Source organism: Pantherophis guttatus, chromosome 3 (genome assembly GCF_059756535.1).
Source record: "Pantherophis guttatus breed Tessera chromosome 3, ASM5975653v1, whole genome shotgun sequence".
Lineage (NCBI taxonomy): Eukaryota > Metazoa > Chordata > Lepidosauria > Squamata > Colubridae > Pantherophis > Pantherophis guttatus.
The window spans coordinates 76774919-76799949 of NC_142065.1; the positions used below are offsets into that span (position 1 = coordinate 76774919).

General features: G+C 36.6%; 2 long non-coding RNA genes across 2 annotated transcripts in view; both read left to right on the forward strand.

The window, feature by feature from the left end:
• Positions 1–25031, forward strand: part of LOC132711327 (uncharacterized) — a 297945-nt gene that overhangs the window by 186294 nt on the left and 86620 nt on the right. The window lies entirely within an intron of this gene.
• Positions 1–25031, forward strand: part of LOC132711326 (uncharacterized) — a 183729-nt gene that overhangs the window by 152596 nt on the left and 6102 nt on the right. The gene's annotated exons all lie outside the window — the stretch shown is intronic.

Here is a 25031-nt window from a genome sequence, read left to right on the forward strand (position 1 = left end):
TTTACATCACGATTTACATAAATAGAAAAATTATATATAGCTTAAAAGCAGATGGAATTTAACTTTCAACCATCAAGTTGTGTGGGGTTTAAACCAATTTTCCCATAACTTCTTTGTTATTTATCCATATGTTAAACATGTAGAAAAAGAGGTGACTTGATTAATTTTTCAGTATCAAAGTTTTAAAAGTTCTGAAAGAACTGATCCAGAACCGTACATAGTTTCATTCAGAGAATCACTTGAAAGCATCAACCATTATTCAAATTTTTACCTATGTTGAAAAGAAAACAATAACTCAAGAATATTTTTTCCCTGTTTCCTGTGTGATCCAAGTGATCACCTGATGAAGTCATTTAACAAAGCTGCAGTTTCTTTGGTTTTGCATTTCCTACAAAGTTAAAAGAGGGATGTGGTGGCTCAGGGGCTAAGACGCTGAGCTTTTCGATCGACAAGCTCAGGTCTGCAGTTCAGCGGTTCGAATCCCTAGTGCCGCGTAACAGGGTGAGCTCCTGTTACTTGTCCCAGCTTCTGCCAACCTAGCAGTTTGAAAGCACATAAAAAATGCAAGTAGAAAAATAGAGACCACCTTTGGTGGGAAGGTAATAGCGTTCCGTGCGCCTTTGGTGTTTAGTCGTACCAGCCACATGACCACGGAGACAACTTCAGACAGCGCTGGCTCTTCAGCTTTGAAACAGATTAGCACATATGTGCGAGGGGAACCTTTACCTTTACCTTCTAAATGTAAAATGGAAAATGGAAACTGGGGATCTATGGTGGAACTGTAGGCTTCATTATCTGGATTTCAGCAACTCGGGCTTTGAATAATGGAGGCAAGACTTCAAGGTGCACATAAGTCGGTGTTTATAATTCACCGAAAAGCTCCCTTCATCAGAAAGTTATGAGAAAGTTGTACATTTTATAAGCCAGTCTTCATGTTAGAACATTTTCACTTGCTAGAATGGAGAAGAGACTCCAAGCACACAAGCGGATCTTACTCTGAATTTCACCTCCCACGGCTGAGCCAACTCTGTCTGAGATTGGAAAATTCAGACAATGAAACAGGTTATGCCAGGGGCTAGGGACTGAGCTAAAGGAGTTAAGAAGCTGATGAGTCCTAAATCCACTCAGCTGTCTGATTTACCCATGGCCTGAATTTCAATCTCACTTTCAAAAATGCCCTAGAAATAGAGAAGCAAACATCTCCCTGTCAAAATGTCTTCCCTGCCAGCCAACAGTATGTTTGTTTATTTGTCTGTCTCACTCATTTTATCTCTCTCTCTCTTTCTCTCTCTGTTTCTAGAATTTTTGTCCCACATTTTCACTGACCAATGTTTTGTGTAAAAGGAGCTTTGGCTCCACTTCAAGGCTGGGATGCTTTGGTTAATGAATAGGATTTGCCTATTAATTGCATCACTGTTTTATGTTGTCCATAGATCAAAGTCCTCTTGTTCCCATGTGTTTATTAGGAGAGGGTCTCCTCACTGAATCACTATTTACTGCAGCCAGGACCTTGAAATGAATGTAAAGTTTAGCACTATTAGTGTATTGTGGATTAATGCAGTGAGCTACTAGAGAACCATTCAAAATTGGCAATTCTTTATAGGCTTCCTGAATTGGTTGACAGAATTGGTTCTATCACTGTGCAAAATAAAAGAGTCTTCTTGGCCAGCAGGTAAGAGAAGGGAAACAGTGACAGCTTTTCACTATTTCATTTGGAATCCATACTCCCCCCCCTTTTTTTTTAATCTTTCTGGACCGCCTAAATTAGCCTTCTACCTTTGTCAGACTTTAAAAACCAAGAAAGACACACTATGATTTTTCTAAACAAAATTTTTCTATTGCTCTTCACCTGTATACACAATCTTACCAAACTAAAGCAGACTACTGCTCTGCCCCAGCTATGGACCCCAAAGAACGCAGCACACACAAAGTCTGTACAAACCTTAGTTTACTAAATTAAATCAGTCTTTTTCAAACAAAGGCTGTTAATTAACTTTCTTAACAGCCTACAAGAATCCAAAGAATAAATAATCATAATCTTACTATGGTTGGCAGAAAGCCCAGAAGCAATTTGCAGGAAACTGATAAGAGAACTAAGATCAAGACGCGAAGGAGAGTGAACAAAGTTGTTCCCTGCAAATTGCTTCAGTTATCATCCTTCCTTAAATAGGCTAAGGGAATGGCCAATTAGCCCCAAGCCTTACTCTCAAGGAGGTACTCTGCACCACATCTTCTCCAGCCTCCTCATTGTCCGACTCAAGTGCCAGCTGCACAGGATGCTGGCATAGCACCACACCAGCCTCCTCGCTGTCAGAATCAGCTACTAGCTGCACAGGCTGCTGACACAACAGCTACTTGCCCCATAAAACATATACTCTTGGGACTATTGGGAAGGACCCATCTTTTCCCTCTTTCTATCACACAAATTATATGAACTTTGTGATCTCTTGCTCTTCTGAAATGTATTCCTTCCCTTTAGGGAAACATTCTATCTCAGAATGTGATGAGAATACTATCAGATATGATACAAAATTTAGCTGCAAGTTTAGCAAATATTTATGTCTGGAGTACGGAATGGGTACCAACCTACTTTTATCTAAAGCAACAAATTGTTTTGAGCTGGTTATCACATTTTGGAATAAGACAGCAGCTACTGATTTATCATTATTAAAAATCAGGATGGACAGATAGCACAACTGTTGGAATGAATAAAGAAATATATTTGTAACTCAAGGTTGAAATGAGGGATCCTTGGTGCTCTCTGAGCTTGGTTGTTTTTTTGCGGAAGTTGCCTTGGCCAAACTAGGTAACGTCATCAGTGCTATGGTTGGAATTGCTGAAAATATTCACATTTAATTCAAGATTGTTGAGAACAGCTTTCCAAGACTCTAAATAAGGTATCAACCAAGTCGAACATTGTATTGAATGCATGTTACATTTGGTTCATGCTCCGCTACACAATTATCATTGCTCTGAAATGAATCCTGAGATCCTTTGCCATTTTAAAAAAAAGTGATATTTGTTTATTTCCTATATTGCACAGTAAAAGCTGCATGTTGAAATTCTACTTTATGAATAAAAGAAATTACTTCATTGGTGCTGCTGGTTAGGAAGTTGCCCAGGAATTATAGTAGAAGATTTTGTAATTATTATATGTTTTATATGCAACGGCTAAAGGGTACATCTAATTTGTCCTTTAGAAGCAGACTAAAATGCTACCTTTATAGAATAATAAATATCTCTCAAACTACACTACTGACATTAAAATTCTGTTATCTGATAATTACTGTTTCAACTGCACAGTACATTGCAATTCATTGTTCTCCATTTACCATTGTCCTTGTTCAAATATAATTGAAGACTATTTTTAACGTCTATTTTAATTCAGCTACTATTTTGTTTTATTTATTTTTTACAGTAGTAGGAGTTAACAAAGCCTGCAGAAATCTTTTGCGTTTATGTGAAATTAAATTGCAAAATTTAAAGATTTAAAATTAAACCAATTTAGGTTTTGGCTGTACAATAAAGTGAAGAAGAAGGGAAGGATTTCTTTTCTTTTTGAGAAGCATGAACGAACACACTTGTATTAGGGCAGGTATTTATAAAACATATCTTTGGATACTCAGAGTGCTGCTTTATGACTTAATGGAGCTAACATCCATTTGATGATGTTCTGAATTACAGCAGCTGAATCTAAAGTGATAATAAAGGTTGTAGGTTTCTTTTGGGTCAATGCTTGTTGGCAAATCCATCCAGGAAAGTAATTTCAATTTGCTCCTGCATGGCAAGCAGCTCTGAATATTATTTTAAAAATAATTGTTGTTATTTTTAAGGCTTAGGAAAGACGCTTTGAGTAAATCCATATTTATCCAAGGACTACATGGTGGTGAAATGTAAAATTTGTTACTACTGGTTCTGTGGACGTGGCTTGGTGGTGGTGGTGGGTAATGTGACTGGGTGGGTGTGGCCAACTTTTTTTTTATTTTTAAAACAATTTTTTTCTACAACCTCTTCAGCTGAAAAATGCTTTTAAAAGCCTCTGACGACCCCAGCTGAGTTGCCTGATCGGCAGAGGCTTTTTTCTCTTTTAAAAGTCTCTGACGATCTCAGCTGAGTTGCCTGATTGGCAGGGGCTTTTTTTTAAAAAAAAACATTTTTTCTACAACTTCTTCAGCTGAAGAGGTTGTAGAAAAAATGCTTTTAAAAGCCTCTGACGATCAGGCAACTCAGCTGGGATCCTCAGAAGTTTTTAAAAGCATTTTGTCTACAACCTTTTTAAAAGCCTCGGATGATCCCAGCTGAGCTGCGTGATCATCAGAGGCTTTTTTTTTACTTTTAAAAGCATTTTTTTCAGCAGAAGAGGTTGTAGAAAATGCTTTTAAAAATTTAAAAAAAAAACCCTCTGATGATTGTGAGGCTCAACTGGGCATGAGGGGGGGCAGGGATGTTTGCTACCATTTCTCCGAACCACCCGCCGCCATCGCTACCAGATCAGGCAATCTGGTCCAAACTGGGAGCATTTCAACCCTGAAGGACTAGCTGGCATTGTGGATGAATATGCCCGAAGATGAAAGTGCCTGAAGGACCCATACTATGCAAATAAAAGAAATCATCATGAAACAAATTTGACCTCTTTCTCTCTCCTTCTCTAGAATTGCTCCAAACTTGGATATTGGCTAGGTCATTATTTATGTCAATTTGCAGAACCAAACTGGTCAAACTGTTATAGAATGAGCATGATGGCAAGAATATGAATTGACTTACTTACTTACTTTGTTTATTTAGTTATTTACTTATTTATATCCCACCATTGTTATTATCATTATTTTTACAAATAATTCAAGGTGGAGAATATAGTCAATACAGCTTCTGTATCTGTATACAGGAGGACCTTCTATTGTTCTCACAAGAACCCTGAGAGGTGACTTGGTCTGAGAGAGGGTGACTGGCTCAATGACACTCATCTGGCTTTCACGAATAAGACAGGGCTAGAACTAGAACCAGTCTCCTAGTTTCTTGCCTAATGCCTTAACTACTAGACCAAACTGGCTTTCATTTGCTTCATGGGCATTTGCCAGAAAGTTGTCCAACCCAACCCAGTTAGAAAGGCAGGACACTATTTGAAAGGAGGTGAATTTAGCTTGGAAAATAAAAGGATCCCAGCACTTCACCTTTCATGCTAACACAGGATGCTTGCCCATAAATATGAGGTCCTGAGTGGTCTAAAGTGTTTTGTTGGCATATGTACATGTAACCAAGGAATGCTTTTGCCCTGCATTATATTCAGTAACAGGATTCAAACAGGTTAAATATAAAATGTGCCAGAATACAACAGCATCATGAATCAAGAATTCTTGAAAATCTAGATGAACATCTGGGCATCCAGCTGGAAATCTGGGCACATAAGAATGATAGACTCTATTTAATCATTTGCTGTCATGACTCTGACATGGTTGGGAATTATCAATATTCTATTATTTCAGTCCTATGTTGAGTATATGTTTCACCCACACAGACAGGCAACACACCAGAATATAAACTGACAGCAAACAGCACTCCTTACTAGCACTGATGATGTTACCTAGTTTCATTACATAGGTAATGAAACATCTGCAAGAAAACAAGCAAGCTCAGAGAGCACCAAGGAACCCTTCATTTCAACCCTGAGCTACAAATATTCTCCTTTATTGGTTACATGATTCCTTTTTATGAAGAAATCAGTAGTTAGCACTGGATATGAAGAAAGGCATTATCAGATGGTACTCCTATCGGGTGAAATGCTACTGGTTCGCTCTGGTTTGAGTGAATTGGTAGTGATAAAAAGTACCGGTTCAGGCGAACTGATAGTAAAAAAAAGCTACCGGTTCGGTTAAACTGATAGTTTAAAAAAGCTGCCAATTCAGGTGAACTGGCAGTTTAAAAACCTACCGGTTAGGTGGAACCAGTAGCTAAAAAAAGCTACCAGTTTGTCCGAACCGGTATTTCTGATGATCAGCTGTGCCACACGGTTTAGCTTTGCTAAACCTGCTTTCTAGTGAAGCTAAGTTGCATGGCACAGCTGTTCCCCCCCCCTTGCTGTTCTACTTACCCAGTGAAGTCTTTTTCCGTATGAAGCACGCATTTGGCATGTGTTGTGTATGTGCGTGCGCAGTGTGCTTTTGGCATCCACCAGACATGCACAGTGTGTGTTTGGCATGCACCGCACATGTGTGGGCAGTGAACTGGTGGCAATCTGAGGAGGATTTCACCACTGACTCCTATAATTTTGTGTTTGAAGTATCACCAATGTGGCATGGCTTAGAGACATAAAGAAGTCATTTTCCAAAATCAGTCATGATGCTTCTATCATTAATCCAGTGGTAAAATACAGAGAGTTGTTAACTTTGAACACCCATCCAGATGTATTTCTGTCCTATCACAATGGCTTATTTCTGGATATTTCTGTTTAAGAAGCCTAAGTCTGAAACAGTTTATAATACCATACATCTCTTTTTTTTAAAAAAAAGCAGAAGTTATTAAGCTGTGGGTTGTGACTCCCCAAGAGGTCACAAATCATTTAGAGAGGATTGCAAACGTGGTTTTTTTTTTTTTTTTTTAAATGTTGATTGTGGCTTGTGGGAGAAAATTGGGAGCATTGTTAAAACAAGTTCTCACTTTATCTGAACAAGCCTTAATTGGGCTTGCTTGGACAGTTATACTGAATACTAGTTTGAGGAGGTGACTCATCACCTGTTAAAACTATCCCCCAATTGTATTAGTTGTGTTGCTTGTTTGTTTGTTACTTAATTTTATTCACACATTATATATTGAAAATTCATGAATTATTTTAGAGGACAGGTGTCATAGTATTGTATAAGTTTAAGGGCCCCTATTGTAAGGCTCCTACCATCCCCACAATCGCATATAAACATCTCTGTGGAGAAACATTAGAAGTGCTTTTGGGGGATTGCAAACACACAGGCACACAGACACAATTTTCTGTCATTTTAATGACTACATGGAAAAAAAACACATATTAGGGCTACTCCCACAATCACTTTCTTTTATAGTTTCTTGAGCTGTTTGTTCCCTCACCCCCTCCTCCATTGTCCCCTGGAGGGTGGAGGGTGGATAAAAAATAGCATTGAGTTTTCATGGATGATATGAGACTTTGCCTGGATTAATATATGGTATGTTTTCCTTGCCTTGTTTTTACCAGTAATATTTGGAACTGACAAGTAGGTTATAATAAAGTCCTCTAAAAGCAACTCTTTCGACACATAAACATGTAGAAACATATATATTAAAGGCAATATTATAACTCCTCTCCTCAAATAAATCCAAACTGGATTATTACTTTTTGAGGTAGGGAACGTAATATATATTACCATCTAAAGATATATCAAAGACAAGCATTGCTTGACTGCATCACTGCACAAATACATAATTAAAGCGACAACATGTATTGGAAATACCCTAGTGTGAATTTTTTTCTCTCTTTTAGTTATGAAAAAAAAAAAAGCTTCACTTTTGCTGTGAGTTACCCAAGAAAATTGAACTCTGAAGTCTAATTGTGAAATGTTAAGCAATTAAAATATCTTGCTTGTGCTCTGAAAAGAAGTATGTGTTTGTGTGTGTGTATACTAAGAAAAATAATAATTGTTGTTTTCAATTATTTCCTTTTAATGCTATATCAATTGTCACCACCATCATCATCATGCAATGCTTGTCTTCCTTAATAGTACAATTGTGTGGTTTTTTTTTCCCCCAGTACAATTGTAAATTCATAAACATTTATAAATGTGAAGGGCATAAGATTTGCTATATTCTTTTTCAAAATTTCTAAACAATAATCCAGTGGTTGCTTTTATGTCCCTGTGACCTGAAATAACAGTGTGTTGTATGGCTCTTCTCTGTATGTCTGCTTTTGCAAGCCATTATGGCTTGTCGCTGAAGGGCCCCTGCTGTGATAGGGAGTATTAAGTGTGAGATGTCCTAATAAACGTATACAATTAGTAAGATCTTTAAAAAGAGAGAAAGAGAGAGAGAGAGAGAGAGAGAGAAATCAGCTTGGAAAGGCCTGCAAAAGAGCATCTGAGCTAATTAAAGGATTTCTAAGCACTACATCTGACTGTAACTACTTTCATAATATAGAAGACAAAAAGGCACGGGGGCGGGGGGGGGCGAGGAGGACGGGAACGACAATGACTGCTTCCATTACTGTTGAAGCCAAAAACACTTGTCACAGCCATGAGATTTCACAGCGGTTCAGACAGAGCACAGATAATGAATATAAGTTATTTTGGCGAGGTTTGCCTGACTTTGAAATTTAAGTCTTAGCCTTTGGATGTGAGGGAAGCTAGACTTAATCAATTCCATTGTCCAGTTCATTCCCGAGTGAAATTTCCTTTCCATCCATGACCAATTGGTTCTATTTATTTATTTATTTTTGCCCCGGCTGGTACTTTTGTCTACCACACTGGAATTTTCTGGTAGTGATTATTACCTTTCATTGGTGACTGGCAGGTTCTAACAGCTGGGAGACAATGGGAAGAATCATTAGGAATTCAAATGCAGGTTTGCGCTTCCACCTCACGAAGGCTGGATTCAAACAAAAGTGTAATTTATGTTGTTGAAGAGCAATCAATTTTCATTTATTTTCAGAACCCTCCGCGTTTGTTTTTAAATGGTGAAAAAGAATAAATGGAAATTGGAATCGTGGAAGTTACCCAGGTCTCTTTTCATTCACACAGTTTTATAGTGTTAATTGTTATCCATTCATTCCTTTATAATCCAACCGCTTTCCGCTACCAAGTGGACAGAGAACAGCCGATATAGGAGCTCTTGTTACTACATCCATTCAACACAATGCCCAGTGAGATATTTACTCAAGCTTTTCAATATGCATTGTAAAAGTTGCATGATGTAAATTACAGCAAATGTGAAACATCCCAAATCAATGTTCCAAATTTTCAGTACTCAAAAAAAAAAAAGATATATAAAAAATATATTCCCTTCAAAGAAGAAAAAATATATATTGTAGGTTTATATTTCAGTGGTGATTATTCACATAAGAACGTTGGCTTTCAACAAATTTTGGATCTTAATTTAAGTGATTAACCAGTGGTACCTGTTCTGTTATGTCTTTCTTTTGTTTCATATAGAATTGCTGGTTTGCAATTTCTTAATAATTGTCTCAATCAAACAGTGAATTTCAAAAGTGTGTCTGTTATCAAACAATGGAAAAATGAACGTTCTTTATAGCTGGAAAGAAATGGCTGTATGGGGTAACAATTATGGTGGCAAATTCAGTTTCTGAATAGTAATTATCTAATATTTCTCATTATGTTTACTGGGTTAATATAGTAGCAATAGCTTCCAAAGCTGGCAAAGGTGACTTATTCATAATATGCTACTTTTGTATTAAACAAAGGTTATGAGCTTACCGTACTATACTTGACAATTTAAACTTGCTTGATATCAAAGCTCTTAAGATAATACAGAATTATACAAATGTAATCACAGAACAGAGGAGAAATGGATGGATGGTTTTTCTAATATCCTCAAAAGATTTCTTGTTGATATTGTTCAGACATAACAATTAGTCTCTAGCAAGACTGTCAAGTAGGTAGAAAAACATATGGAAAGGGTATTACTTTGAATAAAATTGCAGATATGCTGAAAAACAGATTTCATATTTTATTATGTTGCATTATTTAAAATAGGGGAGAGTAAATCAAATACTCTTTAGATGAAACAATCACTACATCCGATTTTTATGCAGATCCTCTGTGTTCTTCAGAGATAAGACAGCTTTTCTGAATGTATTGTGACTAATTTATGCCAGGTTTTCATCAAGCTAGCATTTTTCCTCTTTCAATTGGCACACAAAGGTCTGTAATTCATACATTTAGGATTTTAATATACTCAGATTAACTGAGAAAAACACAGAACCAGAGTAACTGTAACATTGTCAGTAAATGGAAGTTTGTCTTAAAGGTGATGGATGACAAGCTGGTAAGCTAACTCTAAAGTCACTTTAGTATAGGTGTCCTCAATTTATGACCACAATTGAGCCCAAAATTCCTGTTGCTAAGTGTGGCCGATGTGTTAAAGTGAGTTGTGCCTCATTTTATGACAATTTTTGACCCAGTTGTTAAGCAAATCATTATAGGAGTTCAGTGAATCAGACATGTAGTTAAGTAAATCTGAATTCTTTCGTTGACTTTGCTTGTTGGAAGGTGATTGGGAAGGTTACAGATGGTCCTGGGTCAGTGTAACTGTCATTGATACATGCCAGTGGCCATGTGCATGAATTTTGATAACTGACCTTTGGGTCTTCAACTCCAAAAGAATTGGGAAATATATGACATGGAAGTACCGTGAAGTAAATAATCAGAACGTAATAAATGATGTCATTATAAAAACATTCAAAATAAGATTGGTCAGGAAATAGTTCCAATGTTTAATTTGATGTGTCAAAGCATGGCAAAATAAATTAAAATTATAGTTCTATCTGAATAATCCATTTCATACCCACGTTGTTGTCCTTCTGTCAATACCTACCCCTTACAACAGGGTACAAGAAGTGATTTGTGCCTCTATTAGTTAAGGATTTTGTGTCTTACTGTTATGAGAAACACATGTAGTTAAAATATCAATATTCATGAAGATATAAAAACAGAACTTCTGGATTTTCTCAAGGCTCATTTTAATTCTCTCTCTCTCTCTCTCAGTGATCTGCCAGATGACTCTGGGGTATTCACAAGTACTATCAACACTATCACTATGGATATTTGGGTATCTTGCCTCCAACTACAGTTAGAAATATGATTGAGTCTTCAAGAGAAACAAACCTAGATAGATCTTGAATTTAAGTAATCCCCTTTTAAATTATTAAAGCATCATATCACTAGGCTAAATCAGTATATATTAATGGTGGGTTGCTATGGTATTTCTCTCTCTCTCTCTCTCTCTCTCTCTCTCTCTCTCTCTCTCTCTCTCTGTGTGTGTGTGTGTGTGTGTGTGTGTGTGTGTGTGTGTGTCTATATGTGTGTGTGTGTAACACAACCATTGAGAATTGACAGCACAATATTTATTCTTCCCCACTGTTTCTTACTCCCAGGATTATAGTCCCAAGGTCCCAGGCAGGGGGCAGGAAGTGAGATGCACAGCAACATCCTAATGTAGCATTTTGAGATAATAAGTGACAATAACGATCATCTACATCTAGAATGTGATGTAAGCATGTCCTAAGAGGCCTGATGGAGATGGATCCTTTTTCTACTTTTCTTTCTTTTGATGATCACAATTCAACCTCTTGCTTGATGTTCAATTTTCGAAAGCTTTTCTTTCTGCGGAGGCAGGGTTACTCTGCATTAGCACTCATATATGACACACTATGATTTTACAGTGATTCCAGAAGTCAATAGTGGGAACCATGAATGAGTCAAAAGTTACTTCTAAAGATACATGGGTTTCCACCATATACATTTTTATTCTTTTTTTTTTTAATTCTTTACATAGTACCCTTTGGGGTTCTGTAGGGGGAGATAAGAGAAGAATTGCCAAGATGTAGATCAAGACTTTCAATGAGTTTTCATAGAAAGTTTCTGCTCATGAGCCCCTAATTAGCACTTAATCACTTTTAGCTATGTGACAAAAAGAGGCTGATACCGCACCTCAATTTATCCCCTCCTCCTACAGCTGGGACTTTTATTGTCAATGTAGTCCTTGCTTTTGGAAAAGAATTGTTTTTTTTTTTTAAATAATAGTTTTCGTCATCTCTTTTGTGTTGTGCCTTAGGCAATTCCTAATTAGCCAAATTAGATGCAAGAATCCTTCCGGCTTTGATTTTTGGGTTTTTTTTTTAAAAAAAACATTTCCTTTTGGTATTGATATTCTTACTATTATTCTAAGTGTAAAAACTGGTTGGGAGAGATGCATCCAGAAGTGCTGATTAAAATTCGTTCTTTTGCTCTGCCTAATTTTTTTTTTTAAAGGAAGATTCATCAGATGCTCAGTGTAAACTTTATTTTATTGTTGTCAAAATAAAATCTTTTATGAGAGGAAATTATCATTCATTCTTCATCTCCATGAACTTTTAAAGTTACTGGAGTATTTTGATTTTGCTACTGGTCTATGAAGGATGAAGATACAATGCTTCTCATTTAAAATTATTGTTTTATTTCTTAGCACTTTATTTCAAATAGTAATATTTATCTAATTGAATAATAACAAAAACACGCATTAAAAAAATAATAGCTCAATTGAATGGTACCTAGAAAACCCAATATATTTATTAGATTTGTAAGGCAAACCCATTTTTGTAGCTTTGAGATCCTTTTTCTAAAAAAAAAAAAAAAAAAAAAATTCAGAGAGATTTTTTATTGCTGAAGCATCAGAGTCTTATAGCAAAGTTCTATCACTGTTGTGAAGTGCAAATATTTCTGAGTAGAAGCAAATGATAATTTTGGTATAATGAAATAAATAAAAAAAGGAAGAATGAAAAATAATTCCATAATAGTTCGATATGCTTTATCATAAAAACACTGATGGGCAGTGCACTAGATAGTGGAATATCATAAACACACATACAGTCGCTCATGGCCTGCATATGTTTGCTAAGGTATAGATAGCATTCACACATTTCCAGCAAATGTCATGTAGTGGAATGGCTGACTGAGTGGGGGGGGAAATGCATTGCCAAAAATGAAAAAGAGCAAAAAATGAAACACATGTTTATATAAAAAAAAACCCATATACACCAGTGCAAAATAAGTGTGTCTGTGAGAGAATGCATTATATTACGATGTTTTGTGTGCCTGCTCAATTAGTCCAGATGCTAATTCTAAGCAGCAACTTCAAAAGTCTTTCTCTTTATGATTCTATGGCAAATTTTATGCAAAGGACAAACATAGCAGTGGGATTCACATAATTATGAAATGGCATGTGCCATATTTAATAGGTACATAATTTGCATTGTGGAGCAGTATAATCCCAGTGCTGTTTTCCATTTCTTTAAGCATTCCAGGTTAATCAGGATTAAGGTTAACATGATATCTTATTTTTTTTTAGGTCTACAAATGCAATATCTGGAACACAGAGATACATCCTATCAAAAATTAGATCTTCAGTTTTAAATATCAGAACTTCAATTGATAAATACTGTGATGAATTGTTATTTTTTCTTTCTGATAGGATTTTATTTTTAATTTATAGGTTTATAGCTGAAAGAATTCACAATTTATCCCTTTTGTACTGTTTTCTAAACTGAGTCTATCCTTTGGGCCATATATCTCATTTTAATATAATGTTTTATATTTTGAGTGCGATTCCAAGAAAATTTGTGGCAGCCGGTCTCCTGTCTCCTTCCCACTTTAACTGCTTTTTAAATAACTAAAAATAATTGGCTTTTAAATTTAAATATCACCAAATTAACTACCAAGGAAGCAGACAGGGAATGGCAGAAATGAAAAATCATAAACATCTATGTAATGTAGCCTGTGTGCATATCTATATCTATATCCACATTCATACAAATATATATATATATATATATATATATATATATATATATATATATATATATATATATATATGCATTTACCAAAAAAAACCCTTTATATTCTAATCATCAAAATCAGTTTCTAACGACAGTGTATGTCTGTGTTGTTGTTTTTACATCCCTATTTTTAACTATATTCTAAGTCACCCAGAACGGTCTTGGACAGCAAGATGAGTGGCATATAAATTTAATAAATAAATAAATATAAATATAAGTCATTAGAGAAACCTGAAATTGAATGGAACACGGGATAATCCTGCCTGTAATACCAGCAAAAGATGAACCAGATTTTTCTTCTCTCTCCCCAATGCCATTCCCCCGCCCACACACACACCATGGCTTCTAACTTGATGCAAAGTTCTTAGAAGCTAGAACTCTTGCAAGGATTTTGTAAAACATTAGCGAACTTAACAAAACGCTTGCCTATATGGGTGCTCTGGATGTCCTTAGACAGACAGTTACATGGCACAGATAGTTGAAAACATGTACAAGCAACATACGCCTCTCATTGCTATAAGACATAGATTTAACTACTGTGCAACTGCACCTTTCAATTAAGGATTTCAGGCTCCTGAAAAGGGCGATTTGTCTGTTGCCCAGCTGCCAACTGGATGGGAAAAGAGATGGTGACAAAGGAAAGTGGAAAGAAAAGAAGACTTTGTCTAAACAGTGTCCAACGTTTTAATCTGTAAAGAAATGCACGCCTATGCAACAACCCCACCACCCTTTTCCAATTAAAACTCAAGAGTATTTGTGTTGACCTAGAAATAGGATTGATCTGCTATTCTTGTTCTGTTTGTTATTAAATATCATCTATGGTGTATGAACATAACTCATAGGATGAATGGATTTTTAAGAACCTTTCAGTGTACATAACAGGGGAAAAAAGTATATTTGTATAAATACTCAAGCCTATGTCTAATTTCACCAGAAAGGGTGGGGAGGGAATAGAAATTCTCATATTTCATTTGCTATAAAAAATAAATAAATTAACACACAAATTTAAACATATGGAGCACTCTGGCATATATAAAAATACAGTTCCACGTTTATGATGATTCTATAAATATAGATGCTCACTGATTATCACTGGGGCTGTTCATTAAAATTCAGGACAGCATGCAAAATTGTATCTGTATGTGAGTGTATGTGCGCGCATGCATATTCGTGCGAAAAAGGGAAAACTAAAAATAGCTACCCTTTAGCTTTCTGATGAAGGCCTTTTCCAGTGTATTTCAGCATTTGTCACAGAGCAGGAAACGCTCACAGAAGGAAAATAAATTGTCAGAGGAAAGTGAAAAAGGAAATGTAATTGTTCCGAAACCTAATGCAGAAATAGAGTTCAAAGGGAAGTGGACTGATACCTTCCCCTGGGAACTTTATGCTGCTACTGTTGGTTCAACCAAAGCAGTAATTCATAAAAATTTGGAAATGATACTTTCATAATAATGACTTCACATCACAGCAAAGTTAATTTTCCTCAATGGAGATTTTCACCGAATAGCTGTGGAGAAAAGACAGTAGCTGCTTAAGCAATGCTGTTCATAAAAACAGACTTGAAGAGGTCACATAAGCCAAGATAGCCAATACCTTGCCATACAAATGAAAGCATTCCAGATAGAGGGTGATCTAACTACCTCTTGAGCACCTCTGGTGAGGACAATTGAATCAAACTTGTCTTTGTTTTTGAAGGGCCCTTGGTGCTCTCTGAACTTGGTTGTTTTCTTGCAGACATTTTCTTGTAGACATTCATTACCCAAACTAGGTAACAAACTAGGTTGTTTTTTTTTTTCCCCTAATGTTCAGTTTTATATATTAAACCTATTAGATCTTGCACTCGGGAACCAAAGAAAACATGTTTTGACCTTCATAGTTGCAGGATTCAGGATAAAACCCATTAAACTCTAGAGCACTGGGGAAATGGCCATAGAGAATGGAACCAAAAGCTGATGGGACAACGTGAATGAAGCAGGGGTGGGATCTACTTACCTTTACTACCACTTTGCAGTGGGGCCGCGCATGCGCTTGCTTCATTCATGTACACATATGCTCTTCTGCGCAAGCACAGAAGCAATTTGATGACATCAGGGTTGGTGGGTGGAGCCTCCTGCTGATTTTACTATCGGTTCTATAGAACCAGTGCGAACCGGGGTCAACCCACCACTGGAATGAAGCCTATTTTTCAAAGGTTCAGAATAGACCCTCCCTCCCTCAGAATCAGATGGAGGGGATCATAAAATAGCGAAGACCTGAACAATTATTATAGTCTATTTCAATATTGTGTAGTTCCAGTCAGGGGTGGCACTCACTTACCTTCGCTACCGGTTTGCATATGTGAGCGCGTGCATGTGCAGAGCATCAGAAACCTGGATAAATGGGATGTGATGACATCCGGGCAGGTGGGTGGAGCCTCCCACAGTCGCCACCACCAGTTCGCCCGAACTGGATAGAACCAGCTGAATACCACCACTGGTTCCAGTCTTCTTGTAGTGTTAGGATCTTCACCAGGTCCACCTCATAAAGCTGACATTAACCATGGTGGATCAACAAAGAAGCATAATACTGGCTGCCCTGGGAGAAGACAATACATTATCCATCTACCATAATTTTGCCTATATTTATTCTTTGTAACAGTTTTTCCAATTTCATTGACCGATTTGATACTGCCTGAAACACATGGAAGGTGACTTAAACTGTTTATTCTTATGAAAGGGAAAACTTTAGAACTTCCTGAGCTAAGAGTGTCTTTGGAGCCACAACATTGCAGCACTTTTAGTCAAAGACCTCAGAGGAAACCTTTGAACTTCTTACTATGTGCATTTTACTCCTGGTATGAAAGTCAGCAGGTATACAAAGCCATACAGAAATAGTTATATTTATAGATCAAACCATTACCAGACTCTGGCAACACTTTCACATCTTAACCTTCCCAACTTTGGAGATGAATTACAGCAAGGGTAGCAATGGATTTTAAATATTTTAAACAAGATTATTGAATTCACCAGAATTTAGCCCTAAGTGACTGAGTGTAGGATCGTCCTGGAAGTGTCTTTTCTCTTCTCTTGATCCATATTCTTTTGCTTGCTTGCACAATTTATGTTGTTTTGTTTTGTATATGTATATGCAGCAGGTTGGCTTCACCTTTAGTTGAATACTCAGATCAGAGGTGGGTTTCAGCAGGTTCTGACCAGTTCTGGAGAACCAGTAGCGGAAATTCTGAGTAGTTCAGAGAACCAGTAGTAAAAATTCTGACTGGCCCTGCCCCCATCTATTCTCTACCTCCCAAGTCCCAGCTGATCGGGAGGAAATGGGGATTTTGCAGTAACCTTCCCCTGGATTGGGGAGGGAATAGAGATTTTATAGTATCCTTCCCCTGCCATGCCCACCAAGCCATGTCCACCAAGCCATGTCACACTCACCAAGCCACGCCCACAGAACCAGTAGTAAAAAAATATTGAAACCCACTACTGACCCAGATATGTTGCCAGCCACAAGGTATGAGGAATCCATCCATTTATTTCTTCATATTGGAGATCAGTATTGTCACATGCTGATCAATAGAAACACAGGAAACTTTCTTACATCCGATGTGAACAACACCATGTATGTAGCTCAGAACTGTTTGACCGCATCTTTCCAGGACTTCATAGCAGAACCATTCTTAGTTCTACTTGGAGCTTTTTGTTTCTTTGTTTTTAACCATTTAGTTGTGTCCAATTCTTGGTGATTTTATAGGCAAGTGCTCCCCATGCTACTCCGTCAAGCACGGCTTCTTTCAATTGTTGTATGTTCAACTTCGTATAAACTTTGATTTCTCAAGCCAGCCAGCATTCTTTACTTGACTCCAATGAATTGGCATGCATAACATGCCCAAAGAGAAAGTACAAATTAGGGTTGTAAAAATGAGTAAATGAGTCCTGTCTTCATCTTCGATCACATTAGGGTACCATTAGTTCAAGTTCATCCATTTTGTTGTTTAGGATAGGATAGAATAGGATAGGATAGGATAGGATATAGAATAGAATAGAATAGAATAGAATAGAATAGAATAGAATAGAATAGAATAGAATAGAATAGAATAGAATAGAATAGAATAGAATTTTTTATTGGCCAAGTGTGATTGGACACACAAAGAATTTGTCTTGGTGCATATGCTCTCAGTGTACGTAAAAGAAAACATATGTTCCTCAAGAATCATAAGGTACAACACTTAATGATAGTCATAGGGTACAAATAAGCAATTAGGAAATAATATCAATATAAATTGTAAGGATACGATTTAGGGTTTAAGGTTATTTTTGAGGGAAGAGATGAAAATATTCAGATTCAAGCTGATTGGCTATGAAATCTAGTGGAAAAGGATGACCACAATCCCTGTTTCTTCCTTCTTCCCCTCAAAATGAAATTATGGTGGAATTCCTGTACATCCTTATTAGGAATTAAGTCAGTGGACAAATCTTGTATTTTACCAGAAAACTGGGTCCTTCCCTATCCTGACTATATGAATTTGAAAGAACTTGTATGGCTTAAAAGCAATAATACCAAGATGGTTTATGTGTTTTGTTTTGCTTTTCCCATGTAAAGAGAAAATGTAATCTTCCATGGATGAAGCTTGCAATATTGGAAATATTTATTTATTTTCCCATTGCAAATACTGCCTACTCATTACAGAAGTGAGAAAAAAGATTTTATTTAGCTAAAAAAAATTATCAAACTCTCTGGCCAGAAATAAAGAACCTATTTGATTACCAGCTATGTAATATAGTTAGCCCTTGTTTAGGGACTGCCTCATTTAGCGACTGTTCATACTTAGAAATGTGATATAAAAGTAACTTTGTGACCAATCCTCATGTTTATGACCTCAAAAACTTTTGCAGGTCTGTAAAGAAAAGGAAAATTGAACTATGATCATAAATATAGCTGTTTAACAACTCCTTTGTTTAATGACTTAGTGAATTGTTGGAACTACCTGGAGCAGCAAATATATATATTTATACAGATTTTTTTTTAAAAAAAGTATAAAATAAAAAAGAAAGCTAAGAAAGCTGATGATCATTAAAATGTACATGATCCAGAGAAACATATACATATACTTTTTAAAGCAATTCAGTCTCGTAAAAATACACCCATACTATAAATGGTGTAAGTTAAGATATAAAGGTAAGGCACAACATATTGTCAGGTGCAATAAAAAAGATTTAGCTGCATGTAAATTTAGATAGATCAGCAAGAGATGAGGCTTGATATTGCTTTATTGCACACACCTATCCGTTTGAGAAGCCATATGGATTGGAATATAAATTGGCTAAGACACATTAATCATGCGTCTTTTCTCTTTAGTACGAAAGGTTCATGTAAATATTCTGCCCTCTAAAGATAATACAAATAGGAATGATCAAAGTAAAAGAGGTTTACATTTGCTGGTTTTTAAAAGAAAGGGTGGAAAATATCATAACAATTGCATTTTCAAACAAAACTCTTATCATCCTTGAAGCGATTCAAATAAAACAGACACTGGGGGAAAATAAAGTGATTGGGGAGGACTTATAGTTTATGGGAAGCTGCAAACAACTGTGAGCTAATGACAATATTATTTCCATTATTCCCACTGTGCAGAAGGAGGGCTTGTAATGTAGATGGAAGGTGGGACAATTTTCCCATGCGGTGAATGCTTATCTGGACAAAGTGTGGTAGAGTAATCCATGAATAAACCTGTAATTGCCAAGATGTTCCAGAGTAACTTTCCAACCATGGTTAGAAAGACTGACAGAGGCTCCTAACCAGGGGTGAAATCCAGCAGATTCTGACAGGTTCTGGAGAACCAGTAGCGGAAAATTTGAGCAGTTTGGAGAACAGGCAAATACCACCTCTGGCTGATCCCAGAGTGGGATGGGAATGGGGATTTTGCAGTATCCTTCCCCTGGAGTGGGGTGGGAATGAAGATTTTGCAGTATCCTTCCCCTGCCACACCCACCAAGCCACACAACACCATACCCACCAAGCTAGGCCCACAGAACCGGTAGTAAAAAAATTTGGATTTCACTACTGCTACTAACACTGCAATCCTTGCTCAGCACAACCGTACCAGAGGCTGTACCAATTATTGTATATAACACAAAGTACAAAGTACAAAGAAGTCTTTTCTCTGAAGTTCCACTATATAAATTATATAAGTTATAACTTCTGCATAAGTTTGTTTCTGCATTTTAACCAGAGATATTTGCAAGACTAAGGTATTTGAGAGATGAATCAACATACAAAATATTTATCTGATCTGCATGGATACTTCTTTGCAACTCCTTTTTTTAAAATCTCATGCAATAAAGCAAGAATAAGCACGTTAATACCTACCTAATGTTTTTGAACTATAATTTTCATAAGCTCCAGTGAGCCAAGAATCTTGTAGAACAAGGGTGTCAAATTGGTGGCCTATGGGCCAGATGTGTCACGTGCAGGCCACGGCCACCCCAGCTCCGTGAATGGGGAAAAACATCGTGAAACGTCATGTGAGGGCAACGTGACACGGTGAGATTAACTCTCGTGTTGTAGAACCTTAGTCTACCATCCAGTTGCATATATTTATTTATTTCATGGAACACAGCTATGAGTTTGAAAAGAGAAATTCTGCATTGCTTTTTCTCATTCTTCTTCACTTGAAGACAAGTAGGACTGTTCACTTACAGTGAGAACAGAATCAAGACCTGTATTTTTTTTAAAAAAAATATTTTTATTAAACAGTTTTTTTTTAAAAAAAGCAATATTAACACTTCCTTCTTTTCAACAGTTTCGGTAATCCATACTTATACATTTTCTCTCTCTTTCTTAATATATCTTTTATGCATATATTTCTAATATATCATATATACTGTATATACCATTATAATTATTCTAATTGTTTTATTTACATTTGACATAAACATGTACCCAATTTACTTTCCACAATTTTTATTTCTTCCCATTTGTTCCTATATTTCTCTTCCTAATTCAACCGTTATTTAGTCTTCCCTTGTCCTGTTTCCCTTTTCCTCCAACCATTTATACCATCTCTCCCAGATTAGGTAATATTCTGTTTCCTCTTTTTCAAGACCTGTATTATTATTATTTATTTGTCAACAAGTACAAGGAAACAAGTAACAGTATAGACATAGATATGGACACATGAAAAAAATTGGCACAAATAAAAGGATATAAATAGGGAAAACATAGCCATAAACACATAGAATGATTACATATAAATGTGGACAGTTGGACCGGGATGTTAGGCACTCTGGTATCCTTACGCACGACCCCTTAGGGACCTCTTAAGAAACATGAAAGGTCCACAGTACACAGTTTAAGGTAAAAGGTATGGGGATTAACGAGACTAACAACAGGATCAGGTAGAGTGTTCCAGACATTTACTACTCTATTGCAGAAGTCATATTTCCTATAATCAAGATTAGAACGAATTACATTGAGTTGAATCTATTGATAGCCCTTGTGTTATTATGGTTGTGATTGTGTATTGTGAGAGAAGGGGCTTTAAATGTAGGCAACCGCTATTATTCCTGCTCATAAATGGTCCTACATCTGTCATTTGTACTGGAAAGGAAGTTTCCATTGGGATTAGTGGGATGATTAATTCCAATTAAAATAGCAGCCACAATTTAGCAGATAAGAAAGGGTTAAAGTCATCTACCCTTAGTCACGGACACTTCTTGGGTGACTTTGAGTGGATGGTCCAAAATCATCCAGGAAGTGTCCATGACTGGGGGTAGATTTGAATCCAGGTTTTTTTTTTTTTTTTTTTAGTTTTAATCTAACATCTTAATCAAAATTCAGAATTCCAAAAAATGTTTACTTAGCAGTTAGGAGGAAACAATACTTTGTCCAAGTAATTTAACATTTTTTGCGAGCGGATATGACCGTGATGGTTTTAAGATGGTTCTGAGTGGGCATTTTATGTTCACATTTTCAAACCTGAAGACAAACTTCAGATGTATTGCAGCCATCATGGTTTGATCTGCATGAAGAAAGGATGATAGCTGCTTCCAAGAATGAGGAAATAACCGGGGTTCGCTGAATAGGAAAAGATGCAATTTCTGCATGTATGTCTGGTTCAGGACCTAGAAGTAGGGAAAGCTTCATTAAATTAGGTAAGTTTTGTTTCATCCCGATTAATTATATTTACTGTGACTTGCAGAGTTCTACATATTCTCAAGCAAACTTATTTTTTATTTGATGTTATTTTAACAAAGCTTTATAAACTAGGATGTTTACTTTCCAAACATTGTACAGTTCCCAGAATTCTTGTGCTACAATTATACAATTCCCAAAATTCCAAGGCAGCATGGCATGGCATGCCGGTTAGGAATTTTGGCTGTCATACTTGGCCAATAAAATATTCTAACACTGTCAAATTATATTCTCACTATAGCTGGAGGCTAACAGGTTAAGGAGACCAGCTTAAGTCCTTTGCCTCTGTTATGAACTTTAAATATTTATTAAGAATCTCTCTTTTCAGAACCTTATGATCCTCAGAAAGTTTTTCTATGCTCTTATGCTTTTTTGAGAAAAGAAATCATGTTCATTAAAAGTCAGGCAGACGTTTGGCTTGAAAATTTGTTGACATTGTAAGCTGCTGTGTGCAGAAAGAACTGCAAAATTAAACTCAATGAAATATATTGTTTAGCAAGCCCTCTGGAAACAAACTCTGTAGCATTCAGAATTTATCTCCTGTTCAGGTTGCAGTTTTGGCATAAAGATAAGTGTTGCTCATATATCTTAATATGATCACCTTTCAAGCTAGAAGCAAATTGAAATTAACTACCCCAGCAAAGGATGTCACTTGAGGTCTAGTTTTGAAAATGAACGTTAACAGAGACCTTGCAGACCTCTGAACTCCATAAATCCACAGGTGTTTAAGTAGGCCTAAAGGTTGGGTCACATAGCAGGCTTGTTTTAATCTAATTTTACAAGGATTTAGTACTGTGTAAATGCCCCTTGCAAGTTTGTTTCTCTTTACTGCTGAATAATACCAGCAACTCTTTGAGTCGCTCCTGAGTTTTGAGCCATAAAAGGCAAGTTGGCTATTTATTATCCTTTGACAACAGTTGTAGTGAAAGCATTTTAAAACCCAAATGCAGGTAAATTGAAGCTTTTTGCTCATTTTACTGTTGCCTGTGACTCTTAACTCATTGAGGTCTAACCATGTGATGTGAACTTGCCTTGTGCAAGATGGCTAAGTGTAGACCTAGTTTTATTGTAGAACGATGGACAACGATGGACCTCTGCTGTGAAGTTCTGTCCTTTGTGTTCACCCTGCTAACTTAGCTTTCCTTGCAGAGTTGTTTATAAGCAGAAAGAGGCCGGTTCAGCTCATCCCCTCCAGATGTGTGGAGATGTGAAATTCTCTCTATTCCTTCCAGCAAAGGGTCATGGGAATTATATTCCAATATATCCAGAAGGAAATAGCTGGAAGAATATTTAATTCAGGCAGACCATCTTTTCCTGGCAAAAAAAAAAAAGTTATGCATAAGATTTAATATTTATATATGGCATAGCTGATTAAGCACCGTTACAGTGCACCAGCTGCCTGCAATTACTGCAAGTTCGAATCTCACCAGGCTCAAGGTTGACTCAGCCTTCCATCCTTTCTAAGGTAGGTGAAATGAGGACCCAGTTTGTGGGGGCAATAAGCTGACTTTGTATAAATATACAAAAGTATGAAGGCTATTGCTTAACGCATTGTAAGCCGCCCTGAGTCTCCAGAGAAGGGCGGCATATAAATAAAATAATAATAATAATAATAATAATAATAATAATAATAATAATAATAATAAATTAAGGTTGCAATAAAAATACTTCATTGCATATGACTAGACCATCTGAAATAACAATTATATTTATACCGGCATAGTAGGCATAGTAGAGTTAGGCATAGTAGAGTTCACTAATGTCTACTCCTACCAAGAGTAGACATAGTCAAAGTAATGGCTCTAAAATTGCATTAAGGAGACTATTCCCATATTTTAAAATCTAGATCCAATTGAGTTTTGCCGAATGAATACTTTGTGGATGAAATTTCACAATTTTATTGGCATGTAAATGTTATATCTTTGTATAGGCTGTACATGGTAAATTAAGTAATTAGTAATCCTCTGACTGGACATAAAGACTGGAAACAGCCTGGTTATCACTTGCAGCAAGATTCAACTGTCTGCCTATCAGCAGGTCTGGGGGTTGAAAAAGGGAAGGTTGCTATGCTGAAGGTTGTAAAACAGCTTGAACTATGACATCTGATTCTGAAAAGTGGAAGCAGGAAGAAAGAAAAGAGCCAGGCAGGGGAAAAAAATAGTTGCTTAGAACCAAGTAATTAGGAATCGCAAAGGAAATGAGATACACAAAAATGGGTTAGTGTTTCCCTTGTGAAGCCAGAGTGGAAGAAATGTTAAGCATGCATCATATGAAAGAACATTGAATGTGCATCATTTATTCTGGAGGAGGGAAAAAAAAAACCCAAAACCTTCATTTCTATAAACTATTTACAGAATATAGTAGTGTATTTTAACAAGCCAGTCCTATTGTGCTGGCAAAGAGGGCTTACTGTGGATCTGTCAGTCAACTGAACTCTGACTATTGGGATCTGGAAGAAGAGTCTTCTCTGCCACAGTGCTCACCCTTTAAAGGGTTCTAAAGGTGGAAATGGGGAACTATGGTCCCTTTATGCCTTGTCGACTTCAACATGGCTTTATTAAAAGGCAATCTGCTTTTGTGAATTGTGAATGTGGCTGGCTCAGGAATTCTGGGAGTTGAAGTCCACAAACTATAAAAGGTCCATAGCTCCTCACCCCTGCTTTAAGATAAGATCTGCCCCCCCCGACCCTCCTATTCTTCTGCAAGAGCATGAAGATTTGGCTCTGCCAATTGGCCTTGGGACCACTGGAGGTGGCTGCTGGATTGATGGAAGATTCTACCTTTTCTTTACTTCCATTGTGGATAGCAGAAAATCCCATGCATGTAAAAGCCAATTGAATCCAATCTGTAATGCAGCTTGAGGGGTGAGGATAGGGGGTTAATCAACTTCACACAGAGAATTTTGTTTCTTTGGTCTACAAGTTGAAAAAGATTCAATAGTTTCAATATAATATATCTAATTTTACCCAATTATTAGCATTTGGCAGACCCATGACACTTTTTCAAGGTCAGCAACCAGAGTATCCAATCTTTTGAATTTCAACATATTTACCCAACACTTATTGCCTAGGCGAGGCGTGTCTTCTTCATAGGAGACTTCAACATAGAAGGTTGGAATTTTCCTTTAAATCACAAAGTATTTTTGCAAAGCATTTTTATTTATTTATTTATTTATTTTTATTTTATTTTGCTATGGTTGTTGTTAAGCAAACTGTGCAATATATTAAAATATTAAAGACACACGGGAGAAAGAAAATAAAGCCAACAGCCCATATGAAACATAAGGAAGTAGAAAAAAAGTTCCACGCTC